Source organism: Agelaius phoeniceus, chromosome 1, assembly GCF_051311805.1.
Source record: "Agelaius phoeniceus isolate bAgePho1 chromosome 1, bAgePho1.hap1, whole genome shotgun sequence".
Taxonomy (NCBI): domain Eukaryota; kingdom Metazoa; phylum Chordata; class Aves; order Passeriformes; family Icteridae; genus Agelaius; species Agelaius phoeniceus.
Window position 1 is genome coordinate 82807414 of NC_135265.1, and position 20771 is coordinate 82828184.

Below are 20771 nucleotides of genomic sequence, written 5' to 3' on the forward strand. Positions count from 1 at the left end.
ATTTCAAAAGTATTAATTATTCCCTTTTGCTCTTCATTTAAGAATGTTTCTTCATTTCACAGTGTTGCTCTCTTTCTGACTATGCCCCATGGGCAAATTTTAATTCCAAACTTAAATGCAAAAATAGATGTAAAAAGAAGGTATGTATTTCTTCCTCTGGGGTCATGCAGTCCAATATCCCACTGTGAGGCAGACAATCACCAACTCAATCATGCTAACCATGGCTATATCTGGATGTCTTCTAAACCTCCAAAGACAAAGAGACATGAGCTCCTTTTCTGAACCATCACCATCTCCAGAGTTGTATCACACCCCTTGTGCAATGTTGGGTTTCACCCCTTGTGAAACCCAACATATTGCAGGAAGTTTCAGGGTCTGAAGACCTGAACAACCGACTTCAAAGAGCAGCTTTTGCTGCTAGTTATGTCTTGTCAAAAAGTGCATTTCTAAAGCTGCAACTGTAATCTAAAATGTAGGAGAAATGAGGTTTGCCATGCTATTTCTAAGGAAAACATACAATTTCAGGTACAGAGAATCAACAAGTGTTTTAAAATTTTCATTTTCTTCTTGCCTAGCAGATTTTCTTTTCATTGTATTACAGTCCGATAGGTCAGGCCTCTGCATCCACAGAAGTACAGACATTGCTGTATCACTGATATGGCAAACAATTATTTCAGTGCAAGTCAAGAATAACATTTATTTTGTTGATTTTTTTTTTCCCTACTGCCATTCATAGAGAACAGATTGTATACTGAATAAGGGAAGAGCATAATTTATTTCAATGCATTTTTAGCATTATCCTTTTTACTGTGCTATGTATGTAAAAGTTAGTGGAAAATGAGAAAGTCTAAGAAAGAGGGAATCCATATCTGAAAGATATGCAATCTGAGGTGTCCTGTTGAAGGTCTCCTATTCATTACAGAATATGGGTAAGAGGCAGTGGATTTTTTTTCCTGTCAGTGGTCCATACAGAGCATGTATGAATGGGGAATTAAAAGGTCCCAGTTAACTTTGGAAGCACCACTGCCAGGCTATGTCAATGCCACCTTGTGTGATACTTATTCATGTGATGAATCTCTTTAATTCTGTTCTTTTCCACAGAGAAATCAATTTCAGTGATATTGCCTGGATGAACTCAGACACTGCACAACAAGCTAGTAAGCACATCTGAATTAATAGCTTATTTGCAAGTGTCAAGCTGCAAACAGCGTAGGCATCATCCTTAGCATTGATCATGACTAGACATCATATTTCTAAAGCAAGTTTAATGTGTCTCTGGTAGCTGCTAACTGTGAAATACTATTCTAAGCACATGCTAATAAAAATGCAAGAACTCGTATGCTTTAAAATAACATCAATTTCCCTAGGCCTAGGGAAGACTAACATGCATAAAGGTTTCATATTTGGGTCCTATCCAGGATTTTTCCTGCCAAATGAAACACCACTAGTTAGTTTTTGAACTGTATGGACTTAAATTTGCCCTTTAATGAAAAAATACACTCATGACTGAAATATTTAATAGGTGATTTTTACAATTAACACAACATCCTGGTAGCACTCCTCACAGCAAGTGAAATGCTCATCTTCTGCTGGCAAACCTCCAGGCCAGCCCATGCAGCCCACCTCTGCTCTTTCACTGGCAGATACATTCTACACTCACTTTCAAAAGTACTGTTCTCTCATCCAGACATATTTAACAGCTACTTTTCTTGTCATGAGAAACTTTATTTCAATAAAGGATAAGAATATTAGGTGAGGTGGTTTGGAGGAGTTTTCAGGATCATTCTGATTCTGCAATGATTCCAAAAAGAAGAAGCAATTACTCCTATTAGGACCCTTTTAGGATGTCTTTTCCACATTTGTTTTTCACCTATGAGCATATATGTGCCTTGCCAATGAAGACAGGACTATTTTCCTCCTTTCAGTGACAATGGAAGTATAGTTGAAATTTAGCCACCACCATTTCGATTTCTTTTGATTGCCTTGTCAAGCAAAAGTTCTCCACTTCCATGAGTTTCTTCAGCTGCATGGAAAATTTTTCCTATTAATTTTGCTCTGAGAACAAGTTTGCATTACACTTCAGCAACTAGAAAAACTAATTTCATGATATAACATCAATTGGATGTCAGCTTGGCAGGCTTGCTAAGCTCTTTGAAGTTAAATGAAGAGAAAACAAGCCTCAATTTGGTGGTCTCTCAGTACCTCATGAGAGCAGACATTCAGCCACAGAATGGGGACAGATACTGCCAGTATTGGGAACAAAACTAAGGCTTATGAACTGGAAGCACAGAACTTGAAGAATACTTTTTTAGAAGACATTTCTCATTATGAATAGAAGGAAAGAATCAGAGCTGACCTGGCAGCCTGCTGAGGGCTCAAATTGGCAAGCACTTCTGAGATGCAAGAATTTCACTGAAAAATAATTGTATGGGAAGAGGGTAACCGGTCTCAGTAATTAAGTTTTCTTCTGGCGTTCAACAAGTATTATTTTTTGGCTGCTAAATAAATTTTCTTCAAGGGATTGGAATTGCAGCTTGCTTTTTCAATACCTCTGTACTAATAAATAATACCCTGTACTAAAAAAAATAATAATGTTCCTTTATAATTCAGAACTTTTTCCTCCAAATCATGGCACTTTCTTCTACTTGGATAAAATCCAAAAGCACAAAATACTTTTCTGTGAAACACGCCTGCTCTTGGAACTCTACCTCTTATAGACCTTCCCTCTAATAAGGTCAATGCAGCTATTTTATTCCCAAAGTTTAGTTTGTTTATTTCCAAACTCCTCGGTAGATCTCCAGAGCTGTAGATCCTGAAATTAGTAGCAACTTCTAGGAAACCTAGTTAATATATGCGTTTGGTTTTTCATGTATTTTCCTTTTTTTTTGTATGAACATTTTAAAAAATTCAAACTGTTCTCTCACTTTCCTGCAGGGACAGATAGAGCAAAAGTTTGATACAAAGAATTCCTGTGACAGCAGGACTTACAGCAGAATACAGTTATCTGCTGTTACCTAAGACTTATCTCCATCTCCACTTTTTTATTTCAAATATAAAAACGAAATAAATTTTTGAATGTTAAAAATTATTTTTTGGGGATGAAAAAGAATTTGCATATTTTCAAGAAAGAAATGCTTGGCAAAAGGCAGTGTAAGAAAACTGATAGAAGTCTTCCAGCTGACATAAAAAGCTGCATGACAATATTTAATGATCAATTCCATATTATTGTGAAATTCAACCAGAAATAATATAAATTAATAATATAAATTACTTCTATTTGTATTTAGAGTTTTGTTTGCCTTTTTGATCATGGAGAGCACATTTGTTGGTAATGAGTAAGCATTCTTAGTTGTTCAATGATTTTTTTTTTTGAAATTGAAAAAAAACCCACAGGGCCAGAGGGCCTTAACTTCCACTTCTTCACTCTGGTTTTGTTTCAGCAGCAAATGAAGTAGATTTGAATTCTTTGGAGGTTTCCTCCCAGGGGGTATATAGTCATCTATTTTTTGAGTATGCAAAGTGATATCTTTGACAACTTTGTGTTTTCACACTGATCTGTGAATGGCTGGTTGCTGTTTCCAGAATCCATCATATGAACCTTAGGACCACAGTGTGCTCATATGTGAAAATACATTTTTATTTACGTAATCATCTTTATCTAGATATTGATATGAATGTACAAACCCTGAAGAAAAAATAGTATTGTCATTCCAAACACCTCCATAAAGTGTAATCTTTTATTTTATTCAGGCCATCAAAAATCTTCCAGTCTCATCTTCAAAAGATATCCATAGATGTATACATTTATTAATTCTGTTTGGATTTCTTTTATCAGCATATAATTTAAGGAAACTTATTAACTCAACTTTCTTATAAGAGTCTGTGGAAATTGGTTTAGGATCCCTTTTAGGATAGAATGTCCTAAAGTAATTATGTCTTGGAGGTATTTCTATTTTAGTCTTTTCCCATGACTAACATAATGCATATTTGAATAAACATTACTAGGCATTTTTCTTTCTTCCCATGAGGCGGGAGTAGAAAGTGTGTGAAATCAAACTCATACCACAGGATGTGATGTATAGTCCTACAGGAGCAGTGTAGGCCTTACATGTTTACTGGGGAGGGATCCCCATCTTGGAACTCATGGAGTTTGAAAAGTGTAAATTCTGGTTGCTGATCAAAATATCAGCGTCCCATGTAGCTCTCTGGTCAGAAAAGGATAAGCTAACACTTGTCTGTACATACAGAAGGACAATTCTTCAAAATAAACAGAATTGTTTGTCATTTGGCTCTTTTCTGATTTGGATAGATTTCCAGCTGTGGTATGCATAATTCAAGCACTGGAAGATGGGCCTTAAATCAGAAGTGTCTCATTTCCTTGAAATGCTCATGAAAACCACTTTGTGTTTGATATCTATATATCAGGGAAGACTGCTAAGAAAGGTGAGGATACTCTTGGCATAGCAGAGCTTGCTGCTGAGCTGGGTAAGCAGTCTGTGGAACCCAGTGATACCAGCACCTGCTCTTTTTAGTAACTTGTTTTCTTTCTTTCTTTACACCAAAAACCTAATGTTGGCTAACATGTTGCCATTTATTCACCTCTGCGAGAGAGGTGCAAACACACAATAACTAAACATCTCTTAGATAAGATAAAATGGGTTATTTCATCAAGGGCTGTAAAACCCCTAACAGGGCATGATGATTTTATAGTAGAATATAATATAACAGTCAAGGCTATGACTTGATCCAGCCACTGGAAGATGAAGGTAAAAACATTCACTGCTGACAAAAAATTCTGGTTTCTGTATGTAGCTCAAAAAATATTTAGTATGTATGCTAAAGTGCTATGTTTGCTGGTGTTCAAATTGCTCCAAATTAGTTTACAGAAAAGTAGAGACTCAAATTCTTCTTACTAGCATAATTCAAGATGAAAGTTATGTCAACTCAAACTATGTAAGTAACTCGCATTATATAATTAGATAATTAATGCTGAACACATCTGATGTCCATGAAGACCCATAAGTCATAAAAGAAATAAGTTTTTTATATGGATTGCTTACATAATGTGATTAAAAATCTACTTTCCCAATGGATTCTTACAACTGGAGAAGCCTCTGATAGCATGGATTGGTGCATTATGCTGAATCAAACCATGAAAGGTTTTTTAAAAAAAAACAAAATATTTTTTCATCTTTTCATCCCTTCTTTCCTGATATGACTTCTGTCATATCAAGGAAAGGGCTTATTGCCAAAAATGAACAAAATAAAAATATGTCTCCTTTCATTAAATCTGTATTTGGCTTGATAAGTAAGCAAAAAAGGGGTACCCATGCAGGTAGACAAAGAGAAGTAATGCAGTTCAGAAATTAGGCTATAGCTGCAGTGCCAGCTGTAGTGTAACTACATTTAAGCCACCTGTTTGGGTTTTTGGCCATGGACATGTTTTGACACACCATATCTCTTCTGAATTTGTTTTCATGTTTCAGACATGCTGTATTTGCAATCACAACACAGGAGTTCTCATACATGCAGGGCACAGTCAAGTGAGGGGATTTTAAAGTACTAATAATACTGTTATGCTTATTTATTATTATGCACATACTCAATTCCAGACACAGAAGAATGTCTTTTTAAGTAGAAGTCTTTCTACCCACTTCTAGCAGGAGTATTTTGTAGCTACTCCATTATGACAATGTTCACTCTGTGTGTCCTTGCTAAATCTTTTCTATTAAGATTTATAATCTTAATCTTTTGGTCTTAAATGCTAACACACTTTGTTAGTAAGAATGTGAAGTCAGTGTGTGTGTGTGTGTGTGTATGTGTATCAAACACACAAAAAAAGGGTGTGTTTGCCAAAATCTGATAATGCATAAGAGAAAGATCACCATCAGCAGGATTAAACAGTAATGGGGGAACTTTAGAAATGGATGATTCATCTTGAAAGCAGTATAAAAGAATAATGAAAATTCATAGCAGGAATCAGAGACCATGGAATAGAAACAGCAGCCACCAAAACTTGGTTCAACACTGCCAGAATTTGCCCCACCAGGATAATTTCTTTGCTTTGGGCAGCAAGAACAACTCCCTGTTGTGCAGCTGATGGGGCAGCAGCTCAGTCAGCAAAAAACAGGGACACATACCTGAGGTTTGTCTGTGCACAAGAGCTCCTGAGGTGCTTCCTCACCAACTGTGAATTAATAGGTTACAGAGAGCAACACAGACACCTGTAAGGCTGTAGCATCCATGCCTTGTAGGACAAAATGCAAGCAGGGTAACCAGTGCTTTTGAAGGAGCAATGGCCCTTGTAAACCAGAGGATTCTTTGAGGATGCCATGGGTGTGATGGTGGGTCTGTGAATATCTGTCTCTGTGTGCATTTATGATTATAATTTTTGGGGACTCTTTATTAAAAAAAAATTAGACATTTTTAGGTGCTTGATAGATTTTGAATGTCTTGTATTGAGATTTATATGTTGTATTACTGATATTGATCCTGAAAATGAGGATGATTGCAGGTTTTGTTTATGTCATTTATAAGTCTATAACTTTTTTTCTGTCCTGATTCAGTTTAAACTAAATAAACTTAGAAATTTTTCTCTATGACATAGTATTTCATCAATTTTCCCCTTAACTAGCTCTGAGGACTTTTTGTCTGAGTTTACTGATATTGTAACTCAATATTATACTGTTATGAATAATAAATATTTTCATGTTGTGCTACCAGACACCACATTGTTTGTATAGATATGGTCCAAAACACTGTAATTCCAGCATGCACACTAGGAACATATGAAAGCAGCAAGCTCCTCATTCCTCGGGCCATCTTCTGTCCTTCATCAAAAATCTTGGAAGCCATTCCAATTGAAATTGTAGTTGTAAGCTGGTATAGTTGGTTTTTTTGGCTCCCTTTTCAATAATTAGATGAGGAAAATACAGCTGTCAGCAATTAAAGATAGATCAAAAATGGAAACATCTGGGAAAAAAGTAAAAGTCTGCATCATGTTTAAGACTTGGAATGTGGAAATACCATAGTAATATAGGTGAAATTATTTATTTACATGAATTTCACAGTACCTGGGGCAATAAGTTACACCGCTTTAGAACTGGAATCCAGGCAAAACTTTTATTTTTCAGAATCCCATCTTAGTTATAAACAGAGTGACTAATGATACAAAACACAACCATGTACAAAGATGTTAATGTAAGTGGTAACTCAGGATAAGGAACAGGAACCTCAGAGTATTAAACAAGGAAACATCCAATATGAGGGAAGTCACTTCAACTTTAAGCATCTGTCACTCCTAGCATATAATTTTCCTAAGACACAGATGACTCTTTGATGGAAAGATTAGAAACATCTGAAAGTACTGATGAAGTGGCTGCTTATTATGCCTCAGCTGAATGTCATTCCATTAATATTGGGTCTATGCAGCATATCAGTCTAAAGAATAAAAGTACTGGAGTTCCTGCTGAATAACAATTAGGTGCAAATTCCTTCAGGGACTCCAGATGACGTACAATTCTGAAGGCTGCTTTGTAATTGGAACAGTTCTTGAACTGCTCTTCATTTGCTTAAAGATTCAAATTTGTGTAGAATCCCTTACATTTCAAGCACAAATCTTATCCTCATATTTAACTTCTTCTAGCTTCCAGGTAAATAACCTGATCTTCCCAGTAAAAACTGGCCCAAATTATCAACCATCAGAAACACCTGAGAAAACATAATTAATAGAATTTATGCATAGTATTTTATATATCCTCATGCATTATTCAGCTTGCCACTGGCAATAGCTCTGTGCCTTCATTTCTGTGGTTTATATCTCACCCTATCATGTTATCAGGTGGTAAAAGTCAAAGGAACAAAACTATAGAATCACTGAAATTTGGAATAATAGAAAAGTCTACGATGGAAGGGGTTTCTGGAGATCATCTGACTGAACTCTAGATTAAATCAGCCACTGCTCTGTAAAGCACAATCCTGTATATTTCCAGCAAGGGATATTCCATCGCTTCTCTGGGCAAACTATTCCAACATATAATTGTTCTTATGATGAATGAACCTTTTCTTAGTCCAGGTGGAATTTGCGTTGAAGTTGTGCCCATTTCCTGCTGTCACTGTGGATCCTTGTGAAGAGAGTACCTTCACCTTCTCTGTAACTACCAGATTCCCTGAGTCTCCTGTTTTTTTACCAAGGCTAAAGTTTCTCTGATTGTCATGGTCTCCCAGACTGTGCTCATTTGGTGGACTTCATACGACCATTTCAAGATTTGCAAGAACTCTTGAGCAGTAGAAACCAACCTGGACTTCTGCTTGTTACCTTGTTATTCTTGACACCTCTTGCCAGTTTTAGAGACACCTGAGCCCTGTCTTGCCCTCCTGGGCCACTACACTTGCTGAGTGAGACCCAGCTGAACAGCAAACAGAAAATAAGCACAGGTACTTGCTGGTTGTGTGTGGAGCCTCTGCCCCATGGGTCCCTCTGAAGCACACGATGAGCCCTGCCCTGCTCTGTCCCCCAACATTTTCTGTGTGGTTTGTTTAGCTCATGAGTGTAGCTGCTACCACACATCCACTCTGCTCTCACTACAAAGTTTAGGAAGAAATCACTGCCTATATTTTTTTTCCCAGCTGATGCCTTTTTATATATACGATCTTTCAAACAGTGGAGTAATTCTCAAGCACCAATTTGCTGGAGTGGGAAAACTAGGGAAGGAAAATGTCACATTTGTTGCTTGTAAGCTAATGGAAGCAGAATAGAGACAGGGCAGAAAAGTACATGTATATTCATATGTACCAGACAAGAAAACAACAAAAAGAAATTTGTCTTTCTGTCAAAGAGAGTCAGCTAGAAATTACTATCCTGCTCTGCTAATGGCAAGTAACACATCACATTTTAGTGGCTGTATAAGCAGAAGGAACACAATTATACTCCTTAGAATAAAGTCTCATATACCAAATTAAACAAATTCCAGGCTGGTTTATACACTTTAAACCATAAATGCGCTAATATGACATATCATTTTGCTTTCTCTTTTTTGATCAAGGCATTTGTGCAGATTGCTCTGACCAAAATAACTTTAATAGATCGTAAATTAAAGTATTCAAATATGCAAAGGGCATAATTTTTAATCAATTCTCAAAAGAAATAAATACTATCAAAATAGTAATTATACTATTCTATATTTCATATAGCATTGCTGGTGGGTCTGAGTTGAGTGTTTACAGATGAGCAATATAAATTATTATTGTGAATTGTTGAAATTCTCCTTAACATCTGTAACACTGAAAAAGTATAATGATAAAGTCTGAAAAAGAGTGCTGGCTCTAGTACAATTAATTAGTTGAAGTAGTTGTGAATCTGTAAACTAATTCTGCACACCGATTAAACACTGATTTCAGTAATATATGTACATGCAAATATGCTTGAACAACAGCGTAATAAAGGACAAACAGTGCATTATGTTCAAGTGTGAAGGATTTTCTCTTCTTGTTCCAGTTGCTTGTATTACAATGTTGACTAAAAATTAGGCTGTGTACTGTGCATAGAAGCTATGTAATCTTTTGCTGTTCAGGCAGCATGTATTGTAGAGTGCTGTAACCTGGCCATTATGGTCATTTTTCTGGAAGAAACAACAATTAGGAAGGGGAAGAATGATTGAATCCACAATCGTTCTTTTAGATTGCAAAGACTTCCTACCTCATCAAAAGTCAGCCTCCCAACCTGAGACATTTCATATCAACACAATTGTTAAGTTTGTAGCATTTGAACTGCACTGTTGTCACTATCTAAAAACACAATACAAAAAGTATTTCAAAAGATTTTTAAGAAGTCAAAAGATGAGATTCCATAGATATGCAAATCTGAATATGCAGGAAAGACAGCTAGCTCCCTTTATACACTGAAATGAGACTATCCTTTTTGTTATGCTATGTAACGCCATCATCTTTGGGTGAATCTAAGATAGAATTTCAAATATTATCAACCATTTTAGAGAACAACTAATGTATATCACTTTGCTGTAACAACCTTTGTTGTTACAAATCATCCCTGAAAATAGTATCATCCCTGGAAATAGTATCTTTTTTACTCAAAGTGAAATAACAGGATGCAAAAACAGTCACATTCTTTTCTAAAAGGAGGCAATGGGTGGTAAAATTAAAAAAAATCCCATTTTCCTGAAGAGAAATTAAATGTGGAATACTCTTTGACATCAGCAGCGTTATTTATTGGTATGATTAGCTGTAGTACAATAATAACAAATATTACACATGCAAAAAATGCAGTAAGAATTAAATGGTTTTAATATAATGATTTTAAGGGTTTTTTAAAATTTGATCTCTCTCCATATTAAATTATATTAAATATAAAATACAAGCTGGTTACATCTATAAATGTTCACAAGCTTTTTCTAATAACCTTGTAAGAATCTAATAAGATAGCAATATTTCAGGACAGAATTTCATACCTGGAGTATAACATTATGTTGTACTCAAGCATGAAATCTTTCCTTTAGGTATCTAACATTAATTAAACTAATTTCAAACTATACATTTACGCATTAAAAAGTCTAGTTTGGTTTTTCCAAGTCAGGAAGTTTTTTTGCTATTTTGTAAGAAATGGGATTTATAATTCTGAAGATGTGGCATTCTCATGAATGCAAAACTTTTTTTTTTGGGTGTGTTCTTTGCTTAGATGGTGGAGCTGGTGAATAAAACTTTGGTGTGTCTTTTTTTTTCTTCCAAGTTCTATGCCAAATTATTGATTTACATGCATAATTACCGTGGTCCCATGCTTAAGGAGTTTATGTAGAAAGTCCTTCTTCCTCAAGCACTCCCCCACCATCAAGTGAATAAATATACAAGTCATTGTTTAGCTCTTACTGGAATAATCCTGGGTAGCTGAGTGTGGAGTGGTGTAAGAGATTCTCCTTTCTGCTGCTGTTTAAATTGAAAAGGAAAAAAAATGCAGACTTTTCTGCTCAGTCTGTCCTTATCATTTTCTCTCCCTCCCTGCCTCTCAGCATTACCAGATTAATGCATGGTTGCCAGAGGCCCCATGCAATTCCAAAAGTAGGAAATTATATTTTTTCATTTTATTTCTTCACCCCAATGTTTTACCATGTAACACTGTTTCAAACACAAATTGGGTTTCTATGTTTTTTCCTAATTTAGCCAGTTAATAGCTGTGTCATTGGCCAAATTGTCAGTTATTTGATTTAGTGTAATAAAGTCAATTTCCATTCAATCTGATGTTATTCAAGACTTTACATTCAATTAATCAAAATCTACTAAGTCACTATGCCCGCTTTGAAATCTTTCAGAGAATTAATTTAATTCAAATAATTTTATTATATTTCCACATTTCTTTCTCAGAGATCCCTGAAGGTTCCATACAAAGTGCTTTGATTAAACTTAATCTGAAGATAAAGATAGGATACTAAATTTTGATCTTTTGTTTCACTAATTGGAAATTCAAGTAAGGATTAAAAACAATGAGTCAAGTCTTATGTTCCTGTTTTTCCATTCAGCAAAGGACAAGGGCATTTTAAATATAAGAAATCATAAGATATCCACATACAGTATTACAATGTACATGGATAATATATATTATATAAAGCACCTCTCATAGACTTTATTTGTTCAGGGTCATTTATTTTTATTACAATTTTTTAAATCCAAACAGACCCTTATTTAATGAATCAGTAGGTTGATGCCAATCCAGTTGCAAAAACAGAACTGTAGATTTAGTTTTTTATTACCTTGTTCCTTAGGTAGGCAAACACGGTATAGAAATATGTATTAGGCTTCACATGAATGTTTAAAATAGGCTTAAAAAAGCATAAAAAATTGGAATTTTAATACTGCAGAAACTAGAGTTCTAGTTTTCACAAATAGGATGAGTACACATACATTGGTCACACAACATGAACTCTGTGAGGAGAAATCTTGTGTATTACAAATAAACAACATTAAATTATTTCTATTCATTACCTCTATTTAGTTCTATTAGAAGAATTATTACATATACCATGTGAGTTAAGCAAGGACACTTTATTTTTTTTTTAATTGATGCTCTTTCTGGTTTTGGACATGACTGTTGTGATAAAATCACACAAATTTGTTCTAAAAGTTTATCTAAAATATTTGGTAGTCATGAATTTCACTCGGTTTGAAATTCACAGATATTTGCATGAATAACACAAAGCAAATAGCCTTTTTATTAGTACTAGGAATTCAATAAACCTTTTTTTTTACATAAAAAGCCTGAAGCCAAAACATTACATTTGAAGTACTCACCAAGATTCCATGCAATTCTGAAAAATTTCAAGGTAGAAGGATTATAGTTATTACATTAGGTCCCATGTAGGTTGAAAGATGCCTGTGAAGTTTCTAGGGTATCAGAAACTGAACATACAAAAATAAGTGTTGGAGTAGCATATTTGCTTAAGAACTAGATGTTTGCATTGAATAGCATAGTTTGAATACTGATAAGGAGGAGGAAAAGTTTTATTGTTCAACTTAGCTAAATATTAGTAAGAAGTAAGAGCTAAATATTTTTTGGGTCATATTGTCACAGCTCTGAGCTGTGGGAGGATAATTCTGTTCTCAACAGCTCTGTGAGCTCTACAAAAAAAACCCTACAGGAGATTTAGAATTTGACAGATGAATTCCACTTTCTACCTCCACAACAGAGAAATTTATCCCTGCCATAATGTTGCACATGTCAATAGACAGTTTTGAACCTAGGAACATCATGATGCAGAAGTCACAATAACGTAGGCATAGCAGTGACATTAACACATTTACTATACTATTTTTGATTAATAAAAGACATGTATGGGGTTTTAAAACCACCAACATTCGGCAGTCCAAAGCTGCACATCATTAGATGTGAATATACTTCTTCCTAAAGGTCATTGTTGTTTATAAGCCTTTGAATATATCTTCCAGAGCTGTGAGGTTTGACCTGAATTTTCAATAGTTTATTTAGCAGTTTGGGAATTCTAACACCCAGCTTAATAACTCTTCAAAATTTGAAAAAAACATCTGTGATGACGCGGTAGTTTCTCCTGCAGAATCTGTAACATGTAAATAATTTGTAATAGACTGTACCATGTGAATAATTTGTAATAAACTCTAATCTGTATTACAAAACAACTAATTCTTTTCCTGCCCTTTGTGGTTTCATTCTGGAGTACAATTCTCTACGGATTTTAGTCAGTATTTGTCTCATGATCTTCCTTATTTGATCTGAAACATTGCTTTGAATCAATTCATAGGCTGATACACTATTACAACAAAACACTTTAAATCAAGCATGAGATTAAATTAAGTTTTCTTTTCTGCAGTAAGTACTTATGAGAAGAAGGAAGTTCTAGACTTGTTTACTCAGCTCGGAAAAAAAGCCCAGAAATTTTACCATTTATCTTGCCTACTAAATGCAAATGTGACGTACAGATTTTTGAAAACACAGCAGTGCATTAATGACAGATTTAAATAGTATTGCAACTGTATTAATGCAGCAAGTTTAATGGAGGCAGACCTTTGTCTCCAAGACAACTTATTTTTTTCCAAAAACATACAGAATTGTGAGATGGTAGAACTTCCTTAAATGAGATGATGGTGACTGGCCTACCCCTGAAAATTATTGTATCCATTGATTAAAAAAAAAGACAATTACCTGAAGACTACAAATATAAATACATAAGACTAAGAATATAAATGCATAGCCAAAAGAACTCTCTTTAATATTTTCCTTTGCTAGAGGTATACTGTGGAATTGCAATACCATGGTGATTGATGAGGACCAGTTACAGAACACATATTAGTTACACCAAAGATTTTTGGTTGAATGAATCATTCACAGCCATAAGTAGTAGAGTCCAATGAATACAGCTTACTCCTGAAAGATTGTTTGAAGATAGGATTCTTTATATTTCTTAAGATGATGGAACGCTGAAATTCCAATTAGATTCCCCCAAATGTCTTTTAAAATATTTTTTCATGTTAAACACATTGTCTTTAGAAGAGCAAGAGATGTGTGTATAGCATCCTTATCTGGACTACAGCTCATGAAAGAAAAACAGCCCCTAAGGATAAATAAAACTGGCATCAGCTGATTTTCTTCACAGCACAGAGCAGAAAACAAGAAAGAGTGGAACACACTGAATTGCCATGGGAGAAGTTAGAGCTGCTTTCACATTTGGCTAGCACTGCCCCAAAAGTATTTTTATCATAGATCATTTCTCACTTCAGTCTCTAAAGCCAGCTCCTCTCCACTGGATGTTAATGTGTTCAGCAGTCCCCAAAGTGTATTTAACTAGGCCAAACAGTGTTTGCCCTTGAAGAGCTGCTTTTGGAGCATTCTGGAGCTTGACTATGAACTTGTGGAGCTTCAGCCTTCACGATTTTGATGCGTTTGATCCATCACACTCTGTGCTACAGTATAAACATGATGGAAACAAGAGATAATGGCTCACAATTCACAATAGTCACGTTGAAACCAGCTTTCCCATCTTCTGGAATCATGATCAGCTTAGTTGTATGGCAGTGAAATGGGAATGCTGAGCAGCTTTCAGCCTTGTCTGCTGGAGAAGAAAGTTGCAGACACAAGCTTCTGATGAAACCTGTCAACCCATCTGCAGGGCATTCCCCTGTGTCCAGGGAGTTTTTGCTGTGTGGTTACTGAGGTGCTCACCTGCTGCATGGGAAGAACTGGGTCCACCGTGCTTTAGGTTTGTATCTTGTTTTCCTTTAGCTGTCGACACTACAGCCAGAACACCTGATCTTATAGGAGGAATTAACCTTTCTACAAAAGGTCCTTAATACAAAAAAAAAAAAAGGATCCAAGAAAGTAAATGTTCACCATTTAATTACTAAGAAGGTTTTATAACTTAATCATATGGAAGTGTTTGATTTGCAAAGCTGTCACAGGGTTCAGGAGCAGTGTCAGATTTTCCATGTTATTTCCATGGCAGTATTAAATCTCTTATAACTACATATAGAAGGCTTTGTTTTCCAAGTATGCCTGCATAAAAGAATGTCTTAATTTTTGGTAACTGTGAGAGACCAATTGCATCTGTGCATAGAAATGCATACAGTCTAGGATTGCTTATGTACTGGCACTTGGAAATTTAAGAAAAAATGGAAACCCAGGTTGTGCATAAAATCCTCTATCTATAGAAAACAATTACTTCAATTGAAATAAAGTGATTTTATAGGTTAAAATTCCAAACTTTCACAGAAATCTACCCTAAGAGAGCTATTCACAATGTAGCATATTTAGGAATGGATAGTCACTTGATTGTTAATAGGGTGCAGTTTGCAGTTGGCAAGGTTTTGGTAGCAGGGGAGGGGAGAGCATCTTGCAATGGTGGCCCCAAGTCAAGACTCTTTTTCTAGTAACTAGTGAGTGTTTTCCTTATCTTGGTTTTGACCCATGAGTTTCCTCACTCCTATGCCTCCCCTTCTCTCTCCTGTCCCACTGATTGTGTGGGGATGCAAAGGTGAGCAAGCACCTGGGTGGATCCCACCTGCCAACAACAGCCTGGGCAAAGACACACAGACAGAAATTTTTAAATTCTTTGGCAATTTAGTCATTGATGTGGAATTTGTGTAGTTGTTGAATATTTTTTCCCTGATACATACAGTGCATTATGATTTTCAACTACTAATTTTAAAGAGCCAATCAGCAATCCAAAATAACTTCCCTATCCAATAACTAACACTCTTTTTTACCCTGTTATATTTCTGGAGTATAATAAAAATGCAATTTAAAAATCCATTCTTTCCTGTTTTACATTGAGATTCCTGACTGTTCTGCAGCCTCTTGCTTTAACCTTTGTGCTGGCACATTAGTCTGTTCAACCACAGCTCCAAAAGGTTGGATGATAGCCTTTTTACATGGTAGGTAGGTCCATTTTTTAGCAGACATTTCCTATTTCTCTTTTTCCAAACAGTTTAGCTCAACTCATTCTCTACCAGACTATCAGTATAGCAACATAAGGCAGTAATGATTCTTAATTAAAATACAGGGCTACCTGTGGTCTCATTTGAGCAGAATCCAATTGTGAGAGCAGAATTTTAGTGGAATCACACATTTTTTGTGTCTCAGAGCCAGTAAAGTGAGTTAATATAATTGTCATTGATATGACATTAAGATGTTTAGGGTTTCCAGAACTTTCCAGAACTGCTGCAACACAGAGATAAAATATGATTTTTGTTTCCTAATGTGTTGTTGCCAAGTTTTTAGCAATAAGTAGAAGAGTACAAAGCACACACGTACCTAAAATTATTGTTAACATTTTGCATATGATATTTGCAACCAATCTTGGTTATAATCAACTACTCTTCTAAATATTTACATTATTTACATTATAAGCATTAAAATTACACTCCTCTGCTTGTTGGAAAGACAATATTTTGTTCTGATGAAGCAGAAGTTTCTTATGGCTATTTTGACTTATTAGATATATATTTAGATGAGCTTTATATATGTAATAGAATAGAATAAGATTTTTGTTTGTATTTTGATTTGAGTGACTGATCTTAATAAAGAGGTTTAATAAATATCAGAGGCTATACTTGTAAGAGTATTTTTAAATCTTACCTTTTATGTAATAAAAATGATACTTTGTTTAGTTTTGACAAATGCAGTCATGATTACATAATCTCATCTGGAACATAAAATTTGGTGTGTCTACTCAAATGCAAATACTGAAAATAACTATAGATATCCACCATAACCTTAGAGCAAACCTGAGCTAACAAATCTTAGTTATTTATTCACATATCATTATACTTTACCACTAGTCTTCTTAAACCAATTGTAGTTCACCTTATGATTCTCACTTTTTAATTGATTTTTAAAATTGTTTTTCTGAATTTTTCATATTAAACATTCGAAGAATGGGGATTTAAATTTAATGTATAAAATGTTTGAAAATATATGGAGTATAGCTCAGATCCCTTTTATGTATCTTTGCATAGAAGGTTACACATTAGAAATATGTGTATGTATGTATGTAAAGAAATATGTGTATGTATGTATGTATGTAAAATTTTTTTTCTGCCTCTCAAAGAGGCTATAACTCATTTTCACTTTGAAAACTAATCAGAAAAGTGTGCTTTACATCATGTGTTCACATTTAAAAATAAAAAAATGTGCACTTTTAGTTTTACTGGTAGAAGAGCTGTTACTTAAATATCGCATTTAGCTTGATTACTTCACCATAAAGACTTTTAAAGTACAAACTAAACATCCTAAAAAGTGTCCTGACCTCCACAGAGTTTCTCCTTTCCACATATTTCTCCGTCATACTGCTTCTCTCACAATCTATCATCAGTACTTTATCATAGCAAAAAATAATCTCAAATTATTAGTGAGAGCCTTTTACCTTCCCTTCCCTTCCCCCTTTTTTTCCCTTGGATTTTTTTTTCCCATTACAAATCTCACATCTGTAGCATGCTCAATTCCATGAAAGAACAAACCCAAATAAGTGAGCACTTCACAGTTCACATAACACATTCACCCAAGGAGCAGCATTCACCATTCTGGTCAAGCTGACAGGCTGATGCAGATGTGCAATGCCCTCTGTCTCCCAGAAAATAGGAGAGTATGAATTTGATAGAGTGGGGAGAGAAAGCCTCCAAAACCTCTGGGATAATGTCCTTCATAAAACTCTGTCAGAAAGAACAGCTTTGCATCAGCAGACCATGTGACCAGAATTAACTAGTAATGAAACTACTCTGGAATGCCTTTGTTATGCTTTCAAACTACAGTTAACACAGTGTTAATTTGGTGTCCTTTTGCATTTTTAAAATCAGTAGGTGCTTTTGCACAGACTTTTGGAGTTGTGGGTTTACTGCAGTGTTGTACTTTAATAGCACTTGTGGGGCCAGATTTTTGTCATCTGTCCTAGTCACTTATTTGTGGTGGTTCCTAAAAGCATGGTGGTGGTTTACTGTAAGCCAGACCATCACTTTAAAACATCCTGAGAAAAACCAAACAGTCTTTCTTGAGATTGCCAAGTCCATTCAGAATACTTCAAGTAATTGCCAAGAGCTGGGAAGCTGAGAAGGATCAGAAGGGATATAGTTGAATAGCTTTGAGCAGACAAGGCATCCCAGAAGGCTGCTCCCTCTGGGTACTGAGCACAGCACAACACAAGAAATTCCACAGCTGTAGAGCAGGGGTTCTGCTGCCATTTTGGCATAGAGGGAAGCCCCTGCTGCAGTCCAAGGCCACCACTAGCACCTGTGTACCTTCTTCCAGCAGCCTCCTTTCCTGACAGCCTTCTGGCTGACCAGCTTGGAAATCTCTCACCAATGTGACAGGACTTAGTTCAGAGCTCTTACTGAACAAAGTCTTATCTCAGCAGGGATTGTGGTACCTTGGTGCTGGGAGTAAGGCAGTCTCTTCTGGCTCCCATTTCTCACCAAACCTTACAAAAACCTGGCTAAAGAGTCCAGCTGCTACTGAGCTGGGACTATACTTCCATAAGTCTTCTGCCTCCCACACTGAGCACTTACAGTAACTTTTGCACAAAAACATTAACATGCTCAATACATTTCTACATGCTATAATGTTCTTTTGTGTTCCATGGCAACTCTTTGTGTCATTTCTTCTGTGTCTGTGACCAGAATCATCACCATGGCACAGAAATTCTCTTTGGTGTTACATAGGGATTAGTTTGTTTCCTAAAGCCTGTGCCATGATTGAGATATTACTCATTAGGAAGCAGAGGTCTGCATTTTTGTCTCCCCTCTGTAGGCACGGAACCAAATTGTTTTCAGAACATTCAGCTGAAATCCGTACTCTTAAATTAGGTCATTGCCCTGATAAATCCTTCCTAACTATATATCCAGAGAGCTGATTAAAATCCAATCTATTTGACATTATAATTAAGCCTCACATCTAGTTTACAGTTTTATAATTACAGCTCTGCATCCTGAGAAAGATCAGAGGTCTCTCTTGTTCAGCTGAGGATTGGAACAGTTCTGCTGAGAGCATCTGAGGGGAGGCAGAACTGGTCTTTACACATATGTTGGAGATAGATAAATGCTGCTGAAAGAGGCCCTTGCTGATGAGCAGATCTGCCCAGACCTGCAGATGTGTCCTGCAGGAGCCATGTGACATTTGGAATGAGAGACTGATTTTTCAATGCAACTTAGCATGTGAATATCTGTGACCAGAAACAACACAGGCTGATTCTTTTATATCAGTATGGTATGATCCAGCTCTCTACAAAAGACTACTGTTGCCCTTATTTGTCTAATTTTTGTAAAATTTATTTTCCTAGCCAGTGTTTGCTTTTTCATGTTTCTGAAAACCAGGGGAGGGCACAGGAAAAGGGGAGAGCTACCTATAAAACGTCAAGATTTTTGTGTCACTCTGAACTCACTTAAAATGTGCCTGAGGGAGATGGAATTTGTGTTTTTTCTTCTTCTGACAGCACTGAGTCTGAATTTATTTAGAAAGTAAGCAGAGAAAACTGAGATACAGGATCACTTCTACGACACATCCAAGCAGAAAAGCACCCATCTTCCAGTAAGAGGCATAAAAATCCCTCACATTTTCCTTGCTAGACTGCCACTTTCATTATGCACAGGTTTCTCCTCTTTATTCAGAAGTTTCCTTTGTTCAGTCAATGCCACTTCAGCATCTGACATGACCAGATGCTTTCAACCTCACCCACTGCAAATACCCCATAACTTTTGCCATGAGCTGAAGTGTGCACTCCACCTTCTGCTGAGAGCAGTGAAAACTGGTGCACAAGAACAATCCATGTGTTGCTTCCAATGGGATTTCTTTAAAAGAAACATCTTCCCTTACATACTTTAAAGTCCATTAACCTACTTACTTACCTGCTAAACATCTGCATGAAAAACAGTATTATAGTTCACACTGTTATATTGTTTGGAGTAAGTGTGAACAAGGGTATATGGGCAAGGAAAAAGAAAAAAAAAAAAAAAAGCCTGGTATTTATATTGTGTCCAGTTGAAAACAAAACCTCCAGGCATCATTTCAGCTCCTCTGTACTTCAGCTTTCCTTTCATAGCATACCAGAGATTTCTAAATCACCTTTTGCCAAGGTCCTCCTGTACCAGACCCATAGTCAAAAATTTCCCACTGACACATCTTTAAAAGAGAAAAAAGTTTTATCAGATTATTAACTTCAGAAAATTTCTGATCATGGTAGAAATATAATTTTCACAGCAGCTATGTGGCAGACTGACCCATGCCTTCATTGCATTTTAGGTGTCCCAAGAGCCGGTGGTGATTTGCATTTATTGTCTCTTCAATTCAGTTGCCATTACTCAGGTTACATAGCATTATTTTGTTAGAAGAACCTTTACCTCTGTATTGCACAGCAGGATGAGGAACATGCACTGATCAAATATTTTTCCTATTCAAACAGATGGTGTGCTACTCTTCATTACCCTGGGAAGCTTCTCAATCCATCCTAATTTCACTCTTTGCTTTTTCACTTAAAAAAAAATAAAAAAAGTTAAGAAAAAAGTGAAGCTAAATAGCATTATAGTTACTTTTCCAAATAAACCCATTTGTCAGTTTTGGAAATTATATTGCTTTTATAAAGTGTGGTTCTTCCATAGATAGCATTTTTATTTGATTTCTACGGTACTGTATACATCTTCAAAAAATATCAAAATATTTTCTTGTACTTTTGTGATCAGTTTCTTCATTGCCTCCAAACCTCTTAGTGACTGAAGAAACTTTTTAAGCCTATTTTGATATGCATTGGAAAATT

General features: G+C 35.8%; 1 long non-coding RNA gene across 2 annotated transcripts in view; it reads left to right on the plus strand.

The window, feature by feature from the left end:
• The window catches only part of LOC143694655 (uncharacterized), a 45823-nt gene extending 40673 nt beyond the window's left edge, over positions 1-5150 (plus strand). For both annotated transcript variants that reach the window (XR_013183304.1, XR_013183305.1), the window contains exon 5: positions 1102-5150. This is a non-coding gene — a long non-coding RNA (uncharacterized LOC143694655). The remainder of the gene's footprint in view (positions 1-1101) is intronic.
• The last annotated feature ends 15621 nt before the right edge of the window (positions 5151-20771 follow it).